The 13,555-nt window shown below is 42.0% G+C and overlaps 1 protein-coding gene across 8 annotated transcripts in view; it reads right to left on the bottom strand.

The window, feature by feature from the left end:
- LOC100747273 (flocculation protein FLO11-like) overlaps positions 1-13,555 on the bottom strand; it is a 307,210-nt gene that overhangs the window by 185,634 nt on the left and 108,021 nt on the right. For 2 of the 8 annotated variants that reach the window (XM_033323176.1, XM_033323174.1), the window contains exon 1: positions 11,962-12,297. The exons of 5 other annotated variants lie outside the window; for them this stretch is intronic. The gene's annotated coding sequence lies outside the window, so the exon portion shown is untranslated. Of the gene's footprint in view, positions 1-7,970; positions 8,332-11,961; positions 12,298-13,555 lie in introns of those variants that run through there. One more of the 8 variants, XM_033323170.1, reaches the window with a different exon arrangement.

A 13,555-nucleotide genomic window follows, 5' to 3' on the forward strand; every position in this document is an offset into this window, starting at 1 on the left:
CCCTTTAACAATCTTGACGTATGAAATGATTTGCTGTATATGCAAAAACATGAAGATTACAAAGTTGGTTTAAGGAGATCCTATAATTTAAGGAGCAACAGTGAAAAATATTTCATGGACTGGTAAACTAAATCCTCTTTTTAATCAACTGCTCATCAAGCTGTTCCAATTTCTCTACTACTGTTTCCGTCATCCCACATATTCAGCTATAAAAAACTAGTCTAGGCTCGAACGAACAGTATTTCTAACTGGCATCAACTAGATTCGCAGCACCGCTCAAGGCACATTCCCAAGGTACAATAAATCATCGTTCCGTCCCGCTCTCGCGTTCTCCGTCTCTATTTTCGGAAAATCGACGACGTCTCTCCCCCACTAATAGGCACCTATCTGCGCCGTTACTCCGTTTCTACGACTACGAAGCCGATTCACTCCCTCTTCCTCTCCAGAGTATTCTAATTGTGAGAGACAGTCCAGGGGAAAATACTCGGCGGAAGTTTCCACGAGTCTCGCCTCTCCGACATATCGCTGGTATTTCAATGTGTCACCAATACCAACGTCGCAGCGACACGGCAACTCTTACCTTTACGTAACACCTACACCGTTTCCATCCGACCCATCTTAACGGAATTAATTCCGAAAGCAAAATTAAGTACCTACGAGAGATGGTAAATATAGTCGCCGAACATTCTCGGGACGAAAGGTAAACTAGAAAGGTTGGTCGCGTTTCATTTCGTAAAGGTTGTGAGCAAATGCGCGATTTTCGAAAGACGTTCTCAAAGATAAAGGATAAGAGAGTCTAGTTTCGCTCTTGTCCGCTCTAGAACCGGAATGCCTGTCGATCTTCCGCGAGAGAGAGGGTGAATAGATTACTCGGTTCTCTAGAGGAGGAACGTCTGCTACTGCTATGCAAACTATAATGCTTCTACGATGTTTAACGTAGCAAGTTGGTCGGCTAGCAATCAGACTATTTTTCTCCTATAGAAGAAAAAATAGGATGTATCTGACACTACATTGTGGCTATGTGAATCTAAAGACGATATTACCGCCAGTGGAACTACTTCCACGGAATAAAAATTTCATACTAGATTCGCGAGAAAGTGCATGTAGTATGTTCAAATGCGAGATAATTTTCTATCGTCTTTCCAGTTTTTTAATTATACATATTAGATCGCCCGAAAAGTTTCTTTCATTTTATAAGAAAATTATATTATTTTCTCGAATTACGTATGATTCATTTTGCTCTATCAAAATAAAGATCACAACGTTCGACAGATTAGGTTTCATGTTTGTATAAAGATGCATCGTTGTAAAAGACGTGTTGGTAAAAAAGAGACACTTTTCGGACAACTTAATGTATATGTATGTTATGTGTTAATACATATGTGAAACAAATCTCAAAACATATTTTATCGTATCAAAATGGGATTAGATTTTCTTTGTCGCATAAACAACAATTTTACAGATTAATCGACATATTTGTCGACAACCTTATCGGCGAATTCTTTGATAATGGTGCGCACCGACGGCTGAGCTTTTGAGAAGTTCTCGAAAGTGACGTTGATCCCTCCTTCCGTTATCCGTTGCGACTGTCGCTCACAATTAGCCGTCCCGAAGGATCTGCCAGCCAGGAAGAACAGAACAGAAGGAGTACCGGGAAAATAGAGGAGAATAAAATGAAGGGTGGGAGGGTAAGATGGGGGTACAGGGACGAAGTGACTGCTACTTGACGGCGCATCTTACATGACAGTCTTTGTACTAACTATCAGGTAACTCCTTCCTGTCGACCCCTTCGCATCTCCTATTTTCACCCTTTCCCAGCTGCGAAAGTCTCCTCTTCGTCATTGCCATTCAACAGCGAAGATAGTTAAGAGCGGAAGAAAGAAAGAGACGGCACGAAAGAACAAGGAAGGTAAGAACGAATTAGACAAGTGTTGATTAAACGTGATAAAATTATTTAAAAGGAAAGTAGAAGTAGAATAATGTTAAATTCGTGTTGATATAATTACTAAAAAAGTGTAATGAAAGACGACATCAGTTGCATTAGATGTCTGTGTCAGGCCATTTACCGACTAATTCTACTTAACGGCAGATGTATTACACACAGTGTGAAATAGACAATTGTCTACAGGTATTGTCCTATATAACTACACGTTATTGAGAGCTAAATATCACTTAAATTGTGCTTCGTATCTCACATTAATCGCAATATTCATTATTGAAATTTATTTCTTGTATTGCTATTTATAATGGTAAGCACGATATCGATATTTACGTCTGTCTATCAAGCAGCTATACTTGGTTATACTGCAACATTGCTTACTGCCCCAAGAACTAGAAACTGATTTCCATTTAACTATCGATCACCGCTATTTTTTACCATTTTTAAATTGGAAACCCATTTAAAAACATCTACAATTTCCGCATTTGGTTTAGTTAATGAAATATGCCCTATTTTGAACTCTTTCCATTTGAACCACTATAGTTTACTATTATGAAAACTGACGATTAACTCGCACAAAAGCCATAATTATCGTTCGACACTCTTCAAACTTCGTTTCACAGGTATTTCGCGTCTGACACACACGGGAACAACGAACAACCAACCCTCCTTCGCGTTAATTTTACACCAACACAACACTTTTCGACGCGTTCGTCGCCCACCTACACGTAGCCACCGTCTGAGGAAAGCATGAATGCCCAAACGAAGGTGGTATGCCGTAGGCAGGGACAGCTCATTAATATTTAGACGTATTTTGAGCGGCGGGCCACCACCATCACCGCCATCAGCCTCGCTAACTTCAGCCCCATCGTCGTCGTCATCGTCGTCGTCGCCTTTATACATAATTATACGCGCGAGATTGGCGAGTGTCGAGCGAGCATCGCTGCCTAAAGATTCTTCGCTACATCCAGCCAGGAAATTTTCCCCGGGTACAATTCGCTCGAGTCGTTATGTGACCAAAACTACGAGAGAACTGTTATTGTTTGTTCTCGCGTAAAATTTGCACGATAACTTGTCTTAGATCAAGTATGATTTTGATAACAAATTTTTGAAAAGATAAAGTAATAAAAAAATTTGACATGCATTTTTACATGCTCATAAAATTGTGTCCTAATTAAAACGTTTCAGAAAGAAGACTACGTTTGAGTATCTATGTTTGTAAATTGAATATTTGTTTTTGGAAAGCTTTCACTCCTAATTGCTTAGTTCTTATTATTCCTGCAAATATCTTTTTGAAAAATGAAAATTCTGTTTTCTACAATAATTTTCCTTTCTTATATATTACTAAAACGTTTAAATCGTTTTGTATCACATGTTTTGACTAACAGAATACAATTGTTTTGCTACATCGCTAATCAACTCTTACTGAGAATCGCTTGATTCTGATCGACAGGAGGGATGATTAAAATTGTTGTCTCCCCCAGGCACCTAATAGTCCGGACGATCGTCTCGTCTACTGCTGGAGTTTCACAAAACGTCTAGACTGCTTCAAAGAGTGTAGATAATAGACGAAAATAGTTCGACTATCGTCTTTGTGCCGTCCCTCGCGTAATTTCCACTGATCAAGACTTATTCATTTGGCTGCTGTTAATTAACCCCTTCTCGAGCCTAATCGATACGAGAAGATTTTGATTATGAAACGAACACAAAGAATCCTTAGAGAAATACCAGCTTTTAACGTCAAATTCTTAAGATAGGAACTTCAATAAAAATTCGAAGATGCAATAAAAAAAATGAATTCTAATGAACTTCCAATAACCTAAATGTCCTTTGGTAACCATATGAAGCTAAAAGCGCAGCGCAAGATTTAAATCATTATACTTTAAATCTCTACTTAAAACTTCGAGCCCATTACCAATTTCAAAACACTCCACCAATGGTTGCCAATATTCGAAAACTGGTGCTCATTAATATCGATCAAACGACAACAATTTAACCAACGATAGAAAAATCTTGGTGAATCAGAATTCGATACGAGACCACCTCTCGAAAGACACGCTGTATCGAATACCACCGTTCACATACAGAAATTCATTATCCGTGACCAGACATTCATTTGGCTTCCGTCCGGATAGTTAAAATCCACGAAATCGACGTTTTCGTCTATAGAATAACAGTGCTTTTGAGAGTACAGTGGTATCTTACTATGAAATGACACATTTAATCGAGGAGAATGAGACTCACGAGGATTCGAAAGGGGTCCGAGACGAAGACACAGAAATAACGAAGCAGGCGTACAATTCGTGGTACTCTCTTCCAAGGTTCCTAATCGATTGCCGGGAGTTTTAAACTTTACGCCGACGTCCCCTTTTGCGCCCTTCAGCCGTTCTTCCGTTCACTTCGCAAAGCCGGCGGCACCGCGAAACGAACGAGAAACGAAGGAGAAATGAAGGAGAAACGAAGCACGACTGGCCGGCGACTGAGACCAACCAGAGAAGAAGAGAAGGAAAGGCAGAGCGGAGGGGCGAAGTCTGTAAATTTTCTTACATTTTATGAGCCATCAGAATTTCATAACCTCGAGCCAGTCCGCGTGGTACTTTGCACGGGAAAAGTTTCCGCTGGCCCGGTTCTCCTCTCCCGCTCCGTTCTTCCCGGTTTTTCGCCCCTGTATTCCGATCTTCGTCGCCGCTGTTCATGGCGGAAGAGAATGGATTTGGAAACAACTGGGGAGGATTGCAGTAAGACCGATGCAACTTCTGCGCGGAGAAACGTGCGACGGCATTATCGTCTCTCGAGAATGATTTTGGTTCGGTTGCTTTCTTCCTTGAAAAGAACCACCGTTGAAAAAGAGAGTAAAAGTAATTTCTATAAGCGTTTCCGTTCGCCAAAAGATTCCAATACGTAAAATTCCAAAAACATCCAACATGCGCTCTTCAATTTATATTTAAAAAATTACCACTGACTAAAAAACAAAAATTATTCCTTGTACACCATATAGAATTCAGCCGGAATACACGTTGACCTATTACCCTTCGGAAGCCACGGTTTTCTACAATATTCGTTCGTTTCAGCAATTACACGCTCGCTTGCGCTCGCATCAGTACATGCTGTTAATGGGTTTGTATTAATTGTGACGACGATGTGGACGCGCAACAATGGACACAATACGAGAGACGATCAATGAGTGGCGAAGTATATTAACGCGCCCGCCTCTGCGTACTCTCATTCACAAAACCGTGACGCGCTATCACTTTCTCCTTCGATTCATTGATTCGATTCGCATATTCTCTTTCGCATTCTGTTTCTCTTTTCATCTCTTTCTGTATCGGCCATTCTACCATTCGTCATTGCACGCAGACTTCTCTCGGGTGTTTCACGTTTCGTTTATTATCGACGGCGACTGGCTGTATCCGTTTTGCCGATCTCGTTGGTTTGTTCTCGACGATTAACCGAACAGCAGATCCACGGACGATGCGCGGAAGTCCCTCGACGACGTGGCTTGCGTGTCTCGCGGTCGTGCTTTCGCGTGACTGCATGCTTAAACAGCTTGACGTGCTTGATGCGGCCATGTCGATCGCGAACTTGTTAACTCGCATCTGGCTAACAGCATTTCTGATTTCCCGCGCGTGCACTGCTTTTTCACCGATTTCTCGCGTGTTATTTTAGAAGCTGAATAAATACTTTGTTCGCAAATCGAACGATTTTTCTGTGTCTTTGAGAAAACTGTATTGTTACACATAGCTTTTTAGCACTTTCATTTTTGCTAATATTCAAATTGGCTTGCGTGTACTTTAGTCGTTGGAAACATAAATATGACGATTTTCTCAGGAACATTCTTTAAGATAATATCATTCATTCTTTAAAAACAACAAAAATAATTAACAGATCGTAAGAATACAGATCTAATAAACAAACTTTTTTCGAATATTTCTAATACTATTTTTTTCCTTAACTTTATAAGGACTCAAAAATTGTATACGTAGCGAGAAACACGCAATATCGTACGGCAAAAGACAGTTGCCCGAAGTAGAGAAGCATTTCCTCACAAATCGACGGAAACTCTCGAAAGAATATTATAACGCTTCCGCTCTGCATAGAAAAAGCGAGGCGGGTGAAGTTTATGGAAGCGGGCGTGTATCGAGGTGAATTCGCAAGCATCTCCGTAATGGCCGGAGTGGCCACTCTCGTGTCTCTTTTTTCCTCGAAAATTGCTTCACAGGATAGGTTGCAAGTGGGCGGTTCTCAGCGCCGTGGAACCGCCGAGAATAGAATAAAGGTCGTCCTTGCCAGACGATGAAAGCACAGAGTGGCGAGTGGAAAAGCTCAGAGACGTGTCGGCCATGTTGTCAGCAAACTTTCGTCCTCCCCCTTAAATATAAATGTATACGTGCGAGAGTCGCCGCGATAAAACGCCTTATAGCATGAGTTTCTACTAGGCTATCATACACATTACCTCACGGTGGACTGTATGCATCGTGTTTATTACGCGTCCATACAAATATCCAGGAATAAGAAAAATATAAATACGAGCTTTTCTTGAAAATTGCGAAAGCATACAACTTCGCGCAAATTTCTATGTAGAAATATCGAAATTGAAAGAATGATAGATAGATTCTTTAAAAGATATTTCTGTGATAGAAAAGATATTTTCCTCGCGTTATAAAATCTAACTTTGAGTGATATTCGAGTCCTTGTTCCGTTAGATATTATTCTTATTATTTTTTTATTATATTCAATTTCTAGAAATTATGTTGATTTTTGGGCAATTAATAGTAAAATAATTTATTTCCAGATAAACGTTCTCCTATTTTACGCATATTTTCCTACTCATGAGTATTTCTAGGCGAGCGATCATTATCTCGTTTACGACAGTACATGACGGTCCACCGTAGGTTCGCGCGTATTCTCGAGCTCTTTATCTCCCTTGATCGCGAAACAGTTTCGTCCAATCGGCACCGACCACACGCGCCACGAAATAATTGCAGTCATTCCGAACCATTCGGTTTATTGGTCAAGATAATCTCATCGCCCTACTTCCACGTCCTATCCATTTTGTCTTCCTACGTGACGTCTATCTAACTTCGTAAAAATGTTTCGTGAGTCGAACAGATTCCACTAAAACCCAACCTGCGATACAACCTCAATAACACCGAAAATGTACCACAAAAAAAATAAAGTTATCTTAACGTTCAACAACTCATCGGTAGCTTCACAATAGACGCAACGTTTAGAATTTTGTAATTCGTGCGTCGTTCCTTAATTAATCTAACCACACTTTAAGAAACATAAAAATTTGACAAAGATAACCAAAAAAGGAAAAAGGTAAAATAAAATCAGAAAATTTTATAGCTGTACGGCAATGCACGCTTCTATCGGCACAGTCGAGCAGGAGCAGTAGGAATGTCCGACTATGTTCAGACAAACAGCACAATTCTGGGAAACGTCGACGAACGAGGTTTGAAGCACACGCGTACACGTATGGTGGCAGTTCACCGCGAGTCGGCCGGCGATATTTCACCGAGGCAAATCGGGTGAAATGGTTCAGAAAGGATCGAATCATCCGCGTTTTGGTCGAGCAATCCGAGCATACCCCACTGTTGCCGTCTCTTTATCTTTTTCCATCCTCGTCCCCTTTCCCGATTACTCCGTTTCTATCTCGCGCACAGGTGTTTATCCGACCGTACACCCGACACTATTTTCCCCTTTCTCCCTCGATTCCACGTACGATCATCCCCAGATTTATTTCTCATCGGGAGGAAAGCCAGTTCTGCTTCCGTTTATAGGGCACACGATAGATCAACGACGTTATACGATGCAATCTACTATTTCGATTAGATTATACACGCCTTTCTGATTCTTGTCACTTACAGGAGGTAAATAATTTTCGGGACGAACTATTGACCATGTAATCTATAGTAATTGATCAGCAACGTGCACACCCGTGATTTCAAAAATAGGAAAAACGAAGAGACACAACAAGATAAATCGTAGGAACGCAAGGGGGGATGAAAACAACGTTGCGCCTACTTACTGTCGAACGCGTAATCAGCAGAAGCACGATGTTTCACTCTCCCTGTGAGTGTTTCTGTGTATTGTGACGGTGCGTGTTCGTAGTGACGTGCAGCGACGGTCGTTCAATTACACCGGGTGATCGGTCACATCCAGATTAATGCAATCGTTGGTGTCCTCAGGAGCGGCGGGCAGCAGCATTGCGTGCGTATCGTGGATGATGGGTTGGAACGCGTACTCGCGCGGAAATCGTCGTGGAAATCCTCGGCCGTGGATATCCTCGCCGTCGGTCGTACGTAACGATCCTCGCTCATGCCGTGAGAATCTCTCGCGGGCACTTGTCTTGGATAGCCGTCAGGAGCCGCGGGGGCTTCAGAGAGGAGGAGAGGCCAAGCTTACGTAGGAGGAGGTGAAGGTAGAGTAGGAGGAAGAAGGTGGATAGTGGTGGTGCTGGTCGGAGGTGGCGGTGATTCCAACCTCGTGGAGAAAGAGGGATGAGGAGAGTCGCAGGAGGTAACGCGAGGGAGAGGGCGGAGGTATTCTGCCCCACCCGTACTCGCCTCTGATTGGACCACCCCCGCTCGCTTTACCCCGGCCATCTCTCTCCTCCTCCTCCTCCTCCTCCTACTACTATTCCTCCTGCTCCTCTTCATCCTCGTCGTCCTCCTTCTCTGCCTCTAGCACCTCTTCCTCTTCTCATACTCCTCGTCCTCCTCGTCCTCCTCGTCGGCATCCTCCTTTTCCTCCACCTCTCATCTCGCCTCTTACTGCTGCCGCGCCGTTGCTCCTCGTCATCCACCTCATCCGCCTCCTCCTCCTCTGCAACCGCCACCTCAACCTCCTTCTCTTTTACCGAGCTGCACCTTCTAGTCGGTTCTCTTCTTCTTCTTCTGGTTCGCGCCAGCTCGCTCTGTCCGTCGGCGCGCGTAAGAACGCCCGCCTCTTTTTCGATGCACCGGAAAACAGGTGCGGAATCTAGTGTGTGTCGTGGGGATTCTAGGATTTCTACTGGTTCTCCGGGAGAACCATCGCCGGCTAGGATTCCCGGCATTTATTCCCAGGATCTCCGTCGTATCGCGGAACACCCTTCGCCCGTTGCATTTTCAAAATTCTGAAACGAAGAAACCCCGTCGCCGACCGACGGTGCACGCTCGATAGGCATTTACTCGCTCTCGAATCTCCGTTACGTTTTACCCGTGTATTGCAACGCTTCGCTAAACTGCCGTCCAAATCCTCTCTTCGTTCGCCCCTTTCTTCTTCTTTTCCTATCTCGGTCTTTTTTGCCGTTACTTTTTACGATCGTTTATTTTTGTTGTGATCGATAAGGAGCAGGTGCTCGAAAGAGCGTTACGAGTGCTCTCGTGCCGCCAGTCAAACGCAATTATTTTTTAACAGTACACCGTTTCTATTGTATTGAAAATATCCAGCTTTTAGGGAATAAAAAGATTGTGGAACCTCGTGGCACTAAACGAATTCGTAACGAGAAGAAAATTGGGCGGAGTATTATACGTCAAGTATCGGACCATCTACCTTCTGAGGTACATTCTATCTTTCAAAATTTTTAAGTATTATATCAAATTTTGTGAAGCACAAGTTTCTTTGCAATAACTATTTCCCATTTTGATCCTGGATAACAACAGAACCAAGTCCTCAACTGGACTTTACAAGTTCGCTCGTTTCCACCGGATATACCGTTTCTATTGTCGAATAGCCATCGTATTTCGAGCGGAATAAACGATTCGCACGTTCCGACTATAAATTACGGCGCATTTGCGACGAACGCTCAGCGGAAAGGTATCCGGGACAGGAGACGGACAGGGAGCGCGGCGAGGATGCCTTAAGGCGACGGCATTTCGATAATTGGAAACCAATGAGGCAGCAGTGGGAGGGTTTTCAAGCTAAAAATCAACCCTTCCAACCTACCTTCGGGCCCTAATGAAGCGAACCTTCGCCGTTGCCAGCCGACGTGCATGCCTCCGCGTCGTATTAATTGCCTGCTCCCCCGACTTCTCGTCCCTCGACGTCCTCCGTCCGCCCCCACCCATTTAAACTACCCCATGTTCACCCCTTGATTCGCGTCCTGCCGTTTTGCCTCCTCTTCTTACGTCGCGTCGTCTCGCAGTTAGTCGCGATAGCGCATTTTTCGACAAATTGGATCACGCTACCGTGCAAACGGCTAAGAAACGGCTAATACTCGCTGGAATAATGGACCGGTGCGGCACGATGCCGGTTACTCGATGGTTAAAGTGGGAATGTTGAGTGAATAAATCGGGCGGTCTACAAGAATGCGAGTTTTTGGTGGTAGAGTTTTTCTTCAAAAAGAATAAGGAATCAAAAAATCTTTAAAATGTTCTAAAGATTTCTGTTCATAAAAATATGAAACAGATATCGAAAATATATATTTGATTAAGTTGTCGAAGGAATAAGATATCTAAAGATTTAACATGATGTAATGATAAATGGAATACTGGAGTGAATAGGAATTTAGCAAATACGATGCTGAATTTCTGTTAAAATATATACAGATGCAGGCTCCATCTGTTGTCGTTGTTAATAAATAAAAAGTTTGACATTGAAATTTGTATAATTGAGTCGATAATATCATTAGGTAAAAGTAAAACGTATAATTTGCACGATATGTGAATTTTTATGTTCTAATTCTACAATTTCAATTTGTTAATCGAACGAAATGATAAAGTACCACCATGATAAAAACCACCAGAATATAAATTCTTTTTATAACAAATTTTCAGAAGATATTTGTATGCACATCATCTACTACACAGCACGATTAATTGATCATCGCTAAAAACAAAACTAATTAGGAAATAATGAGTAAAAAGTTACTATCACTGAACTTCGTAACGTCGTCTAACACTAAGAGCAACCTAACAAGGAGGAATAAAACGATAAGACGAAAATCAAACAATTAGCTATACTACAATAACTCTTGCAATCATAATAACTTTCTTTTCAAGCAACAACTACCTTTGTCAAAGAATTTGTTCACGAAAAATATTATACAGTATTAGAACGTAGTTCATTCAAATTTAAACGTCTTTCTTTCAAGAAAAATTGATCGAATCATAGTTACGTTATACATCAGAATATTTATCTACGTTATATATCAGAATGTTTAATATGTAGGTTTCCAAAGTTTCAATTTGGAGATCTTGTGGTCATTGAAAATATTTGGGCGGCGATCCTTAGGTGGTGCCTTTAAGGTTGAGCGAGGTTAGGGCCACTCTGAACGTAATTCCGTTAGGTAGGCCTCGAATCGATATAATCAACGAACACGCAGGGGGTGAGTTTTCACCCGACGCCGGTTGCTTCACTACTATTCTTCCTCCTAAATTCAGCCCCCCCGCACGGTCTGTAATCTTCGGACGCTCTCGAGAACGACCCTTATTCCTCGGAAAGGAGCGCAATCCGATTCGGAGCTATCCGACGGTTTGAACCAGTGTCATCAAAAGGAAACCTGCCGCCGAAATCAGATTGCTAAATGTTTTCCAAACTTGTGGATCATCGCGTTCCAACGATTGCTTAGTAACGTATCGAAAATTACTTAAATTGGTTCTTTTCTACAATTTATCTAGATCCCCTATTTTATGGTAATATGGATGATACGGTATAAAGGTATAAAGTTTAAAAACTAGGTATTAAGTAGACAGTAAGGGCCATGGTAAGAAAAAAATCAATGATGAATAATGAAAAAAATTGTATTGAGCTAAGAGAAATGGTGCAAACTAAAGGTTAAATATAGAAATAATCTACTAAGTCTGTGTACAAATTTTCAGTACAAATTATACTATGTACAAGTATAAACTCTAACAATCGTGGATAATGGGAGAATTGTATGTGTGTATTGTATTCCTCCAATATTATTAAAGATCATTACACAGAATCGCGTTTCCTCAACCTAACATAAAATTAATTTCAAAAACGCAATTCACAAAGCAACACTGTATTCTTTTCACAAGCTCTGTTTTTTCAAAAAAGAAACAGACACTTACATCTCAAATCTGCTAGGTCATCAATATGTCACCAAGCACTTCTCCTCCATTAAGTCATTAATTCAATGTAATCCTTTCACGTTTAAACCGACGTAAAACTGACACATCAAGTAAAATACACAACGAATAGTGTCACAATTGCAATGGTCTTGAGGCTGGTTCACCAGTGGCGACGACGCGAACGTGCACCGTCGGCGACGTCGAACATCTTCGACGCTTCACAGGAAGAACAAAATGGAAAAGTGTGACGCGACAAGTACTCGGTACTTTCGATGACGGAGCCAAGACGCCGGAATGAACATGGGCGCGAGATGTGGCACACCCCGAGACCTAGACACTACTGAACCAGCCCCATGGCAAACCTTGTTAACGGCAGTCGACAACCAAGTTTAAACTTCGGGTAACAATTCCCCTACCAGCTAACTCTCTCTCTGTTTCTCTCTCCTCGCGTGCTCTCCCCCTCCCTCTGGGAACTATCTCTCTCTCCCCCTTTGTCTCTCCCGTTTGCCGCGGCAGAAGGTGATAGAAGAATTCTTAAGAAGCTGATATAATTAATCATCTCTCGATCGAATCATCCGAGCATCGTAATAATTCGGGGGTAAAGTTGGTGTTGGGTGCTGGACGAAGTTGTTCCTTGAAAAATCGATTCGTAGATGATTTCGAAAATTCGATGAGTGATAGGAAAGTGAATTCTTTTAGTAGTAGAGACAGAAACATACGTTGTATGGTTGGTGAGGATAAGTATCGAAGGATGAAATAAAATGTCATTGGTATTATAGTAGTGACGTGATTGAAAAAAAGATTTTTCTAAATGAAATCGAAAAAGGTACTTGTCGTAAACTATATTTGTGTACTTAGAAATCTATACTACTTAAAAACCAAATAGCGTAGAATAACCTTTACGGAAATAAACTAATGACATTATATTAAAAGCAAATTTCTTAAAGCATAAATAATAATATACAAACAGAAACATATCTTTGTACAAAAGAAGTACCCAATATCAGTTAATAATTCCATAAAACCAACTCTATTTCTCTTACATTTGTCTACTACTTTCGAACAAGATCTAAAACCTTCGTACATTGTTGAAAGCATCCCGCATTCGAAGAAACTGCAAACACCCTCATCGCGGCCCGAAAGACCAGTCACCATCTACCTCGTGCAGCATCATATTCCATCGAAGGAGAAACAGAATCCGGGGGAAGTGACGTATCTACGCGAAACTCCAGCCTAAGTTCGAGCTGAATCAACTTAAGACGGGGCAGGAAACTCTGAACGGGTACCAAAGAAGTCCTTTTGTACTTGGCCTTGATCGGCCCTGTCTTTGGAAACCGGGACGAAACGCGCCAGCTGTCGTTAACCCCGAATCCCGGTGATCCTTCGTGGCCGAAAACGGAGCACCAGACACAAACCGGTGAGAGTAAGAGGAAGAGAAAGAGAGCGAGAGTGAACGTAGGAAACGAGCTTCCTACCAAGTTCACCGCAACCTTCCTGAGCGGCGCGTTGGTGCGAAACTTGGTAGCCGCGTAACAAGAAAGAAGTAACTATCGTTGAAGCGGACTAGTTTGTTCAATGGCACGAGCCGTAGACG

The sequence above is a fragment of the Bombus impatiens genome, unplaced genomic scaffold, assembly GCF_000188095.3.
Source record: "Bombus impatiens unplaced genomic scaffold, BIMP_2.2 scf_0044, whole genome shotgun sequence".
Taxonomy (NCBI): domain Eukaryota; kingdom Metazoa; phylum Arthropoda; class Insecta; order Hymenoptera; family Apidae; genus Bombus; species Bombus impatiens.